This window comes from Mustela putorius, unplaced genomic scaffold, assembly GCF_011764305.1.
Source record: "Mustela putorius furo isolate JIRA1106 unplaced genomic scaffold, ASM1176430v1.1 tig00000785_pilon_pilon_pilon, whole genome shotgun sequence".
Classification (NCBI taxonomy): domain Eukaryota; kingdom Metazoa; phylum Chordata; class Mammalia; order Carnivora; family Mustelidae; genus Mustela; species Mustela putorius.
In genome coordinates this window covers 4,184,219-4,196,396 of record NW_025421480.1, presented here as the reverse complement: position 1 = coordinate 4,196,396, position 12,178 = coordinate 4,184,219, and the positions used below count along the sequence as shown (strand labels likewise).

Below are 12,178 nucleotides of genomic sequence, written 5' to 3'. Positions count from 1 at the left end.
TGGTGATTTCATTCATACATGGCTATTATTACAAAGAAGACGCAAACTCTTCAAGCATCAACAGTAGTCGCTTACGGTTTTATGTTAGAGTTTTGGATTCGGATAGTAGCAGCTGACTAGAATCCTCTATATACTGATAACTATCCTTGGTCCAATTCCATTGTCAAAGTTAATCACTAAGTGCCTGATATACTACTGCAGAAATAAACGTAGTATCAAGTTGGGACGTATTGTAAGTAGTGGGTCTCTACTTTCTTTCTACACTCTACAGTAATGAAATATTAGCCATTTGTCCCCGAACTACTATGTATTCTCTATGTATTCCATGTTGCTTACATACAGCTGGGTTTCCTACATTGCTGAGGAGAAAAGGAAAAAGCGAGTCCCAGGAAATGGTGACAAAGACTCTCACCAGATCATGGCAGGATCATTGACTGGATACCAGGAAGGCAGCCCGCACTGGGACTGTGGACTGATGTGTCAGTCTTTATTTATTTTTTTTACAAAGATTTTTAAATTATTTATTTGACAGACAGAGATCACACGTAGGCAGAGAAGTAGGCAGAGAAAGAGAGAGGAGGAAGCAGGCTCCCCGCTGAGCAGAGAGCCCAATGCAGGGCTCCATCCCAGAACCCTGGGATCATGACCTGAGCCGAAGGGAGAGGTTTTAACCCACTGAGCCACCCAGGCGCCCCTGATAGTGTCAGTCTTTAAAAGGTGCTGCTTCCTAATACAACTACATGAAGCTCAGAAAGTTTCAGAAGGCCTCGTTGACAAAGAACATATAACTGGTAAATGGTGCCTTTATGACTCAACAAAAGTCTTCCATTCCCATAAAAAATGCCCTGAAAAGGACCTAGGCCAATAAAACCAGGAATGTCATGGAGAGGACACCTGGGCAGCTGGGGAGCGTATGGCCAGAGCTACTGCAAAAGGAGTGACAGTCCAATAACCTTTGCCAACGTATCCCTTTTCTCCCCTACCCTGGCAGGGGCCGGCACTTTTGCTGCTACACAAACCTCTGATTTACTGATTTACTATGAAGCAAACATTTCTAAGACAACTTGAGTTTGCCACATCGCATTGTTCGATTAAAAATATGTGCTCACACGTACCCACATCAACACACATGTGTGTACGTATTCAGTTTGTCCTATAGCTGATTTCAAATCCTTATCCTGGAAAATATATGAAAACCATCTCCTTGAGATGAGCACTAGTAAAATGAGATATGTAGGGTAAATGTGCTCAGAAGGGGAAGGAGACCGAACCTTACACACGAATAAAGAATTCACAGCCACCCTGTGACCAACGGACTAGTCTGTTCTGTTTTTAAACTTGCCTCATGGTAGTCTCTAAGCAGTGAGATTCCCAGGGACACCAGGTTTTAGATTCTGGGGTGAGACGACAGCATGCATTTGAGCACATGTGTAGCTCCCGGGAATTATGTATTTCTCCCTAGTTTGCCTCGTAGGAAAAATGACAGATTAGAGGCAGTCAATCCTGAGAGAGCCGGGCTAAGTGGATATGGTATGTGAGAATCTGGCCATCCTGAGCCATTGTAACGACATCAGAATGCGTCCGCGGGATGTGTTGATGGGGTGAGGACTGCCAGGAGAGGAGACGGCCGGCAGCAGGAATAGTCTAAGACAGATCTGGGTCATATTTTATTAAAACTGATAAAGTACACACATACTTCCCTCCTGAGAAAACCGCTCATTCTCCGCATGAGCCCGAAGACCATTTACGACCTGTACGGCAGAAATTAGGTCTCAGATCCCTGACATCCTTTTATTCTTTCCCACCACTTCTTGGTATTTATGCTTCCTACATTGATCATTAAAGTCCAAGCCAGTTAGTCTGGGCAGACATACCTAAGCTGTCATAACTGGTTCCTCTCTTTAGCCACTTAGAACATTTTGAAAGTTCTACCACGAGGCAGCATGGTCTAAAGGAGCGAATAGAGGATTCAGAATCATAAACAACTGAATTCCAAAACACGATTTTCCAAAGTGTTTGTTACATGTTTCAACACAAAACAAATTTGCTTTGTATTACATGTTATTTTCCATCACAAATACTGTGTATTCTACATTATATAATAAGAAATGTGAATACATATTTACTAAAAATTTTCTCTAAACTGTAACTAATTCGATTGAGGCTGAGTTATTAAAAACCATTCATGCGGGGTGCCTGGGTGGCTCATTGGGTTAAAGCCTCTGCCTTCGGCTCAGGTCATGATCCCAGTGTCCTGGGATCGAGCCCCGCATCGGGCTCTCTACTCAGCAGGGAGCCTGCTTCCTTCTCTCTGCCTGCCTCTCTGCCTACTTGTAATCTCTGTCTGTCAAAAAAATAAATAAAATCTTAAAAAAAAAAATTCATGTGATCATGTTCCCTTGCAGACATTTTTGAATTACTGGCTCGCACACAGGTTTCTGATACTGGTAGTAATTATTCTAATTATTGAATAATTTCCCCTTGGCTTTGTCATAAATTGCCTACATAGCTTTAAGAAGGCAGCAACTTCCGAGTTTCAGTTTTGAGCTTTTTAGTATCTTCAGGTATAAAGTGGAGGTTATGTCTGCTTTTCAAGGTTGTCATAAAGATTCAGTGAAAAGTACTTGCATGTTATAAACTAAAATAGCAATACACGTATTAACTTTGTAAGAAGGATTTTTCACAAAAAATGCTCTTTGTGCAAGACTCAATGAACTTGGGAGACATACGAGATCCTGCAATTGAACCGAAGTCAGCGTGTGAACGTGCTGAACAGTGCGAGTCTCAATGATGACAACCTGTGTGTGCAGCCGTTTCTCTGGAAGTGGCCACAGTGAAAGAACGTGTCACTGAAGTAGGACACAGAGTAAAGACTTACTGGAGGATCACGAATGCTCTCCCAACTGCATTCAACCACCCCACTCCCTAAGCTCTTTTCAAAAATAACCAAATAAATGATGGGCAATAATTTCGACAAGTTATCAAGGTACCTTGTATGCTAGAGGCATTTTTGGTTATATAATCCTATGTAGTATTAGGTGGCACTCAGCTAATTCAGTCATATTTATCTGACATGAAAGAGACCCATCTGGATGCGGGTGGAAGGGATAAATCCCATGCCTTCTGAATTATCTCCCACCCTTTAAAAAAAAAAATTTCCTAAATTGGAATCCACGAGGGTCCCATCCAACAAACAGCAACACAGGAGCACAAAAGAGGGCAGGCATTTTATCTGGGACTTTCCTCACTACCGGCTGTTTTGTGGGACACTCTTGAAATGACGGTGACACCCTAGAAGCCAGTAGTGGAAAGAACCGTAGTTATAATGCAAAGAAAATGCAGCAGTCATAGTAAGAGACAACTCCAGAAGTCACTGAATAATCCAGACCCTGCAATCAGGATTCGTAAGTAGACCTCTCTGGAAAAGATGAGCACTACACCTCCTTTGCTACAAACATGAAATAGTACAAACTTATGGCTCTGCAATACACTCAAGGTAGCCACAGGGTTCTGAAAAGATAGCTTCAGCAGAACTGTTTTGAAATCTCTCAATCCCCACATCAAAACAGAGAGAACTGAGATATTAAAAACCAAAACTGATTAAAAAAATAATCTGCAAAAACACTGTGCCCAATATCACCACAAACCTCCAAATGCAAACAGGGGAATCAAACCATTGACAACTCAAACCCTAAGCTGTGACACTGTCCATATGGGAGGAGGCAGAGGAAAGCACCGGGCGGGGGCGGGGGGGTGTCCCGAAAAACAGAAGAAACCCCGAATCACAGGCGCCCCTGAAAATTGTTTAAGGGATACCTGAGAGGCACAGCTGACACTGGAAGGGGTTTTATACACTCTGGCGCATGGAAGGGAAGATCCACAGTCAGCTCCGAAGTGGCTGGGGACAGCCTGAATCTATGAAGTCTTAGTACTAACCCAGAGAAACGCCCTCTTTTGGCAGAGCTCTGCACTGGTACAAAATGCTGGGAGTAGATTCAAATTGTGCAGGATAAAGAAAAGGATGGAGGAAACAGAAAATGCGGATATTAGAGGGGGTAAATCTGCAGGCAGTAGGAGGTCATTTTTTTTTTTCTTTTTTACCATTACGCACAGGCAACAAAAGAGAAAGATCTAGAGCAGAAAAGCCACAAATGGACTAAAATTTAAAACATAAAATACCAAAAGATGTGGGAGCAGATGAAGCAGTGCTTAGAAATTCAGAACTTTAAAACACCTTTAATTAGAAAAATCAAGGTGTGAAATAAGTAATATGGGCATATAACTCCAGAAACGGAAGAGGAGCTAATGGAACTTGACTCAGCAGAAGAATGGAAATAATGCAGAGAACATTTAGTAAGAAACAGAAAATAAACCTTACGGAAAATTAGCGAGATTAACGGGCTTACTGAAAAATTTACTAAAGTTGATAGCCATCTACCATCACTGATAAAGGAAAAAAGAGGAAACATAAATTATCAACACCACAGATGAAAGCGGGGTTATCGTGATAGATCACATAGGCCTCAAACGTATAATTATCAACAATTTTATGCCAAAATGTATTAAAAATTGAAAGTCTGAGGGTTGCTGGAGGGGAGGGGAGTGAGATGCCTGGGCTGGTTGGGTGATGGGACACTGGGGAGGGTCTGTGCTATGGTCAGTGCTGTGAAGTGTGTAAGACCGATGAGTCACAGACCTGTACCCCTGAAGGAGGTAATACATTATAGGTTAATAAAAAAAAAATTGAAAGTAATCTCAGTTATTTCGATAAGTGAAATTTGTTTCAATAAATAAAGAATTATGTTTTATAAACATGTAATAAAAAATATCCCTTTGCAAATACTTGTAGTCCAAATTGTTTCATAGGTGCATTTACACATATTTAATTACATGTAATTAATGACATATTTAATGAAGACATGATGCCAATTTAACACTAACTTTTTCAGAAAACAGAGTGAGAGCATGTTCTTAACTCATTTTATAAGGCCAGCATTAGTCTGATGTTGATACCAAAAAATAAAAACATATGGGAAAAAAAGAGAAAGTTTTATAGATCAATATCCCTTGTCAACAACAGTAGAACATCTTTCATATAATATTAACAAACTGAAAGCAGCGATTTCAAAAATGGATACTATGTCACGAACACCCAGAGTTTATGCCAATACAAAGTTGTTGTACCATCTGAAAAGCAATCAGTGTAACCTGTCGCATGAGCAGAGTAAAGAAAGGCCATATGGTTATTTCACTAAATGAAGACAAAAATTTTTTAAAAAATTAAATACAAATGATTATAAAAAAAGGCAAAAATCTTTGCAAGACAGGAATAGAAGTAAACGTACACAATTAGATAAATGGCATCTGTGAAAAGCCTGTACCTAACATCATAGTCAAAATTATGCCCGCCATATAATTCCATTTACATGAAATCCAAGTATATCCAAAATTAATCTATGTTGATAGAAAACAAAATAATGATTGTCTCCAGAGAGGTGTGGGGGTAAACAGAGTGAGGCAACAGAACGGTTTTGAGTGATGTTTGAATGGGAATTAATCACTGAACCTGTTTTATTGTATAAATTATGCCTTGATTAACACAAAGAATGGAAGAAAGTAAGAAAAACAAACAAAAAAAGGAGAGCTAGAAGGAGACTGAGAAAGAACTGGAAGGAGACTGCGATTAAGTCCTATGTCTAACAGTTATTAAAAAAACAAAAAAGAAACCAGGGATAAACTAGAGTTTCTACGGACCAATGAGAACAAGCCAGAGAATGCCAGAGCCTGCCAGAAACAGGCCTAATAAACAGATGAAAACGGTTGGCTAATATTTTAAGATAAGCTAAAAGAAATTAATAAAATGATATCAGCTATAATAAACACAATTAAAAGTAGAAAAAGACCCTCAGAAACAAGGTGGTATAATTTAGTAAAGAACCATGAAATTTAAAATATTTCACACATGAAGTCTGAACTGGAAACTCACAAAAGTTACTAAGAAAAATGTATCATTCATTAATAGAAACAGAAGATAAAATGAAAGAAAAAACTTTAAATCAAAGAGAAATGAAGAAAGTAAAGAGGAAGCTACAAATGTAGAAGACATTCTCACAGGTGTATTGTAAAAGCCGCTCCAAAAGATAACCAAAGGGCGCCTGGGTGGCTCAGTGGGTTAAGCCTCTGCCTTGTGCTCAGGTCGTGATGGCTCAGGTCATGATCTCAGGGTCCTGGGATTGAGACCCGCATAGCATCTCGCTCTCTGCTCAGCAGGGAGCCTGCTTCCTTTCCTCCTCACTCTGCCTGCCTCTCTGCCTACTTGTGATCTCTGTCGGTCAAATGAATAAATAATCTTAAAAAAAGAAACAGATAATCAAATCAGTGGAACAGAACACATATTTAAAAATATGATTCAGGAACTTTTTTTTAAATAAATAAAAAATGTTTGAAGCTACATGTTAAAAGGGCATGTCAATAATCAACATTGAGACATATTCTAGTAAAACTACTATATGTAAAAAAGAAAAAAGATCTTTGGTCATCATGCAAAAAAACCAACTGACTTTTGAATATAAAGGGCAGAGAAGAGCTATTTTCAGGATGAACAAATTGAAGAAGTATTGTTCTAATGTTCAGTGATCAAAGAATCTACTAGAAAATGAGATTCAGAAAGTCAAGATAATGGAAGAGACTCTGATGTAAGGATTAGCAGCTCAAGTTTCTCAACCTAGGAAAGGATACAGGATGTCAGACCTTAAAAGTTAAGAACTGTGCCCTGAACTTGAACTATAAGTGCTGAAAGGAATTAACAACGTACTTTAATTCTAGCTCTGTCTACAAGGCTAGTTACAGTACTAATTCAAAAGCAGTAAAAGTACAACCCAGGTTTGTGATCTCCAAAGACCATTCTAAATCATGATCCCAGGGCTACCTGAAGAAATAGCTCAATCCAGGACAGGGGAAAAAGTGTACAAAATGAACCTGGAACATTCTATCAAAGAAGACAGTAAAGGAAGATCTTGTCAAAAATAACTCAGAAGTAGAAAACCAAAGCTGGTGGCACCACAATTCCAGACTTCAAGTTCTATTACAAAGCTGTGATCATCAAGACAGTGTGGTACTGGCACAAAGACACAAAGATCAATGGAACAGAACAGAGAGCCCAGAAATGGACCCTCAACTCTACGGTCAACTAATCTTTGACAAAGCAGGAAAGAATGTCCAATGGAAAAAGGTCAGTCTCTTCAACAAATGGTGTTGGGAAATTGGAAAGCCACATGCAGAAGAAGGAAACTGGATCATTTCCTTACACCACACACAAAAACAGACTCAAAATGGATGAAAAACCTCAGTGTGAGAAAGGAGTCCATCAAAATCCTTGAGGAGAACACAGGCAGCAACCTGTTCGACCTTAGCTGTAGCAATTTCTTCCTAGAAACATTACCAAAGGTAAGGGAAGCAAGGGCAAAAATAAACTATTGGGACTTCATCATATCAAAACTTTTTCACAGTGAAGGAAACAGTCAACAAACTAAGAGGCAATATTTCTGCAAAGAAGACATCCAGATGGCCAATAGACACAAGAAAAAGTGCTCAATATCACCTGGCGTCAGGGAAATACAAATCAAAACCACAGTGAGATACCATCTCACACCAGTCAGAATGGCTAAAATTAGCCAATCAGGAAACAACAGGTGTTGGCGATGATGTGGAGAAAGGGGAACCCTCCTATGCTGCTGGAGGGAATGCAAGCTGGTGCAGCCACTCTGGAAACCAGTATGGAGGCTCCTCAAAGAGTTGAAAATAGAGCTACTCTACAGCAATTGCACTACTGGGTATTTACCCTAAAGATACAGATGTAGTGATCCGAAGGGACATGTGCACCTGAATGTTTATAACAGCAATGTCCACAACAGCCAAACTATGGAAAGAGCCCAGATGTCTATCAACAGATGAATGGATAAAGAAGACGTCACACACACACACAGGAATATTATGCAGCCATCAAAAATTGAAATCTTGTCATATGCAATGACATGGATGGAACTAGAAGGTTTTAAGTGAAGCTAAATAAGCCAGTCAGAGAAAGACAATTATCATGATCTCACTGCTATGAGGAATTCGAGAAACAAGAAGAGGATCATAGGAGAGGGGAGGGGAAAATGAAGCAAGACGAAACCAGAGAGAGAGAGACTCAATCTCAGGAAACAAACTGAGGGTGGCCAGAGTGGAACGGGGGTCGGAGGGAGGGAGTGGGTGGCGGACACTGGGGAGGGTTTGTGCTATGGATTGTGTAAGACTGATGATTCACAGACCCGTACCCTGAAACAATATACTACAGGTTAATAAAAAATAATATAATAAAAGGTAACTCAGAAGTGAACTGAAAGATGAAACATTTTGTATTGGTAAGGCAAATAACTGCAAAGGACTGAAATACCTAAAAATATGCTTAATTCAATGAGATCATCATAATGCTTAAAACTTTAAAAATGTATTTACTTAATTTTGGAAAATGCTAGCTAACTACCTCATTATTATCTACAGCTATTTACTCATCTGCAAGAAATATAGGACAGAGGATCAGGTTTCCTGCATTAATAGGCTAAAATCAGGAAAATCCAGACTTTGGAGAAACAGCACAGGACTGCTGTGGACTGAATGTTTGTGCCCCAAAATTTCATATGCCAAAGACCTAATCCTCAGTGTAATCGTATTTGGAGATGGGAGCTTTTGGAGATAATTAGGTTTAGATGAGGTATTGAGAGAACAACCCCTAAGATTAGTGATCTTAGGACGAAGAAGCCAGACCTACTTCTACCCCAGTGTCTGCCTTGTGAGAACACGAAGCAGCAGCTGTGTGCAAGCCAGGAAGAGGATGCTCACCAGACCCCAAATCTGCCTTGGACATTGGAGCCTCCAGAATGGTGAGAAATAAATGTTTATTGTGTCAGCCACCCAACACAGGATATTTTGTTATAAAAGTCAGAACCAAGACAAGAAAAAAATGATCTAGTTTCCTCCCTAAATAAAGGTAAAGGGGGAAAAGACATGTTGTGGGGAAACTATAATAAAGACTTAAAAGATATCATCTAATTATAATGGTTGGAATTTCTTTATCTCCTGTTTCAAACATACTGTAACAAATTAAAAACATTTATAATATATACGAACAGATTAGACTTTTGAAAAGCGACTGGATATTCTGGAACATTAGGGATTCTTCTTATTTTTAGGGGTAAAAGTGGTTATGTTCTTTGAAGCGGATCTTTCAGAGATACGGACTAAAACACACCGATGAAATCACGGCTGAGGAGGATTTGCTTCAGAGATACTATGGGAGCGGCGAGTGGTAAGACGTTCGATGAGACCGACCTGCTGACTGTCACAGCTGGCTGAGGGCTACGTGGTGGGTCCTAAAAATATGCTTTCATTATGCTTCAATTATCCTTTAAAATATGCTTAAACATCCTTTCCCTTTGCATGCATCTTCACTTTTCCATAATGAAGAATGTTCTTTTAAAGATTTTTTTTTATTCCTTTGACAGAGAGAGAGCACAAGCAGGGGGAGTGGCAGGCAGAGGGAGAGGGAGAAGCAGGCTCCCCATGGAGTCCGATGTAGGACTCGATCCCAGGACTCTGGGATCATGACCTGAGCCGAAGCCAGATGCTTAATAATAAATAAATCATTCAGCCCCCGAATTATTTATTTATCATTTTTATTTTATTTAATTAATTTATTTTTAAAGATTTTATTTATTTATTTGACAGACAGAGATCACAAGTAGGCAGAGAGGCAGGCAGAGGGGCGGGAGAAGCAGGCTCCCCACTGAGCAGAGAGTCCGATGTGGGGCTCGATCCCATGACCCTGAGATCATGACCTGAGCCAAAGGCAGAGGCTCAACCCACTGAGCCACCCAGGCGCCCCAGATTTTTTTTTTTTTTTAATTACAAATGCACATACACAAGGCTATAAGCCTCTTTCAAAATGGCATTCTAGAACTATTTTTAAAAGGCTAGAACATTTCTTAAAAGACCTCTACTGGATATTGTTTTTGACTATGAGTTACGTTCCACAGATAATCAAAACAGACAGCTTTGGTTTCCTTATTTGAAAAGGGGCCATACCACAAAATGAGAATTATATTCTTTCAAACTCCTCATCTGTTTTTAAGGCAGTTCTCTTTCTGGGAACCGTGTGCATAAAGAATGACTCAAAGTTTGGTTTTTATTACAATGAAAAGAGGTGTTAGTAATTATCCTAAAATAGCATTTTCTTGCCACAGGTTAGGATCTATAAGGAGAAGTAAACGAAATATTTAAAACTGAGATACTGTCTGTCCTTGCTATCAATTAATTCCCATCCATAAGCAGGATTTACCCCTAGAAAGTACTACATAAAACCCTGCCTTTAAGCCCAAGTCTTGGGAGCACCTGCTCCACTGCAGTCCTAGAAAGGGCACTCTTGCTTCTATTGAGTTCATCAGGTAGTAACTTTGTGCCCAACACCACAAACGGCAGGGCCAAGACACTGGAGAAGGCAATCTCGATTCAATTACTTCCCTGAAGAACATTTCTTTCGGGTTAACAAATAAACGAATCAAGGTATTGGACAAAGCAGTCAGCCGCGTTAAACCTCCGGCGTCCCACGCCCCCAGGCACTGCTGGGGCTGCTCTCAGAATCAGATCGCCCTCTCAGCATCCCCCGCATCAAACACACGTCATGAAGGATAAACTCGTCTGAGATAATGTTTAGAAAACACTCAGACTTATTCTTCAGCACCTGAAAGCATGTCTAATACGACACAAGAGAGGGCTTTTTGGTACGTGGCGGGGGGCTCCAGAAATGATCCCTGTTATGGAAAAAGGATGGATCCACAGGAACGATCCAGAATGAGGGACCCAAAGATGAGCAGATTTTCAGGGCACCAGGTGCCTCAGCCGGTTAAGCATCTGGCTCTTGATCTGGACTCAGGTCATGATCTCAGGGTCTCAGCCTGTTACAGGGCTCCTTGCTGGGCGTGGAGCCTGCTTAAGATTCTCTCTCTCTCTCTATCCCTCTGCTCCTCCCCGTCCCCCTCCCATGATGTACGCACGTGCTCTCTCTCTCTCTCTCAAAATTAAAAAAAAAAAAGGAGGGGGGTTGATTTTCAGAGTCATCAGCATCTTTACTTTCTGATGTCAAAGAGACCTGCGACCCCAGGTAACATAATAGCTCCACAGCATCCTTCCCCACTGGCTTCTTGTTCCCATCAGTCTAGCACACAGGAGTTGCTCAGGAAATATTTGCTTAAAGAATGATTCTTGGCTCAGGACCATTCTAGGGAGGAAAAAAAAAACCTTGATTTTGAGAAATTTAGTAGTAGGAAAAAAAAAATTCTGTTAGGCCTTTAAAGCCTGCCATTAAAAAAACAAGAGTTTTCAATTGGAAGGACCAAGATTTAGTTCTAGTTCTACCCCAAGTGGATCTCTGCTGACTTCATGAGCTTCTCCAAGCTCTGCCATCTCATCTGTAATAGGAGAATGACGGGGCCTCCTGCCCAATCGGATCCTTACGAGGATTGATGAGATCAAGGAGGCAGTGTGCTCCTTGGAGTTGTCAGGTACACAATAAGATTGTGAATGGGGGTCCTACTACCCTGGCCACCGCTGCTTCATCCTTCCCAGAACGTTCGCAGAGTGTGAAAAGACCTGGTACCTGTTCCTCACGCAGACACACGAGGGGCAATGATTCCTTTCTTTCCTAGACCCTCACATAATTAGGAGACAGCACAGGACCAATTTATAGATTAAAGCCAATACCGTTCTGTCAGTCTCCCGGGACAACAGGCCAGTGCCCAGTGGGGTGAGCACGTCACCCATTCCTCCCGGCTCGTCTGTGCAGTTTATGTCAGTCGGCTTAGGAGAGGGTTTGCAGTAACCCTGCCAAGAGAAGTCCTCTCACTCGGGTTAAAAGAGAGAAAAACACGCTTTCACCCTGGCCCCATGTAAGAGATGAACACTACGGGATTCCATCCTTCCTCCTCGAGTCTCTTTCACGCAACGGCTTCATACGCACGACATAGGTTTGGTGGATATGTACACACACGCGCGCACACACACACAGAGCACGCATCTTCTGGCGCCTAGTTAACGAACACATCCCAGCCCCCAGCTAAGCAAAGAGGTCTGCTGAGAGTAG

The 12,178-nt window shown here is 41.0% G+C and overlaps 1 protein-coding gene across 1 annotated transcript in view; it reads right to left on the bottom strand.

Annotated features, from left to right (window-relative positions):
- FMN2 (formin 2) overlaps positions 1-12,178 on the bottom strand; it is a 372,598-nt gene that overhangs the window by 29,839 nt on the left and 330,581 nt on the right.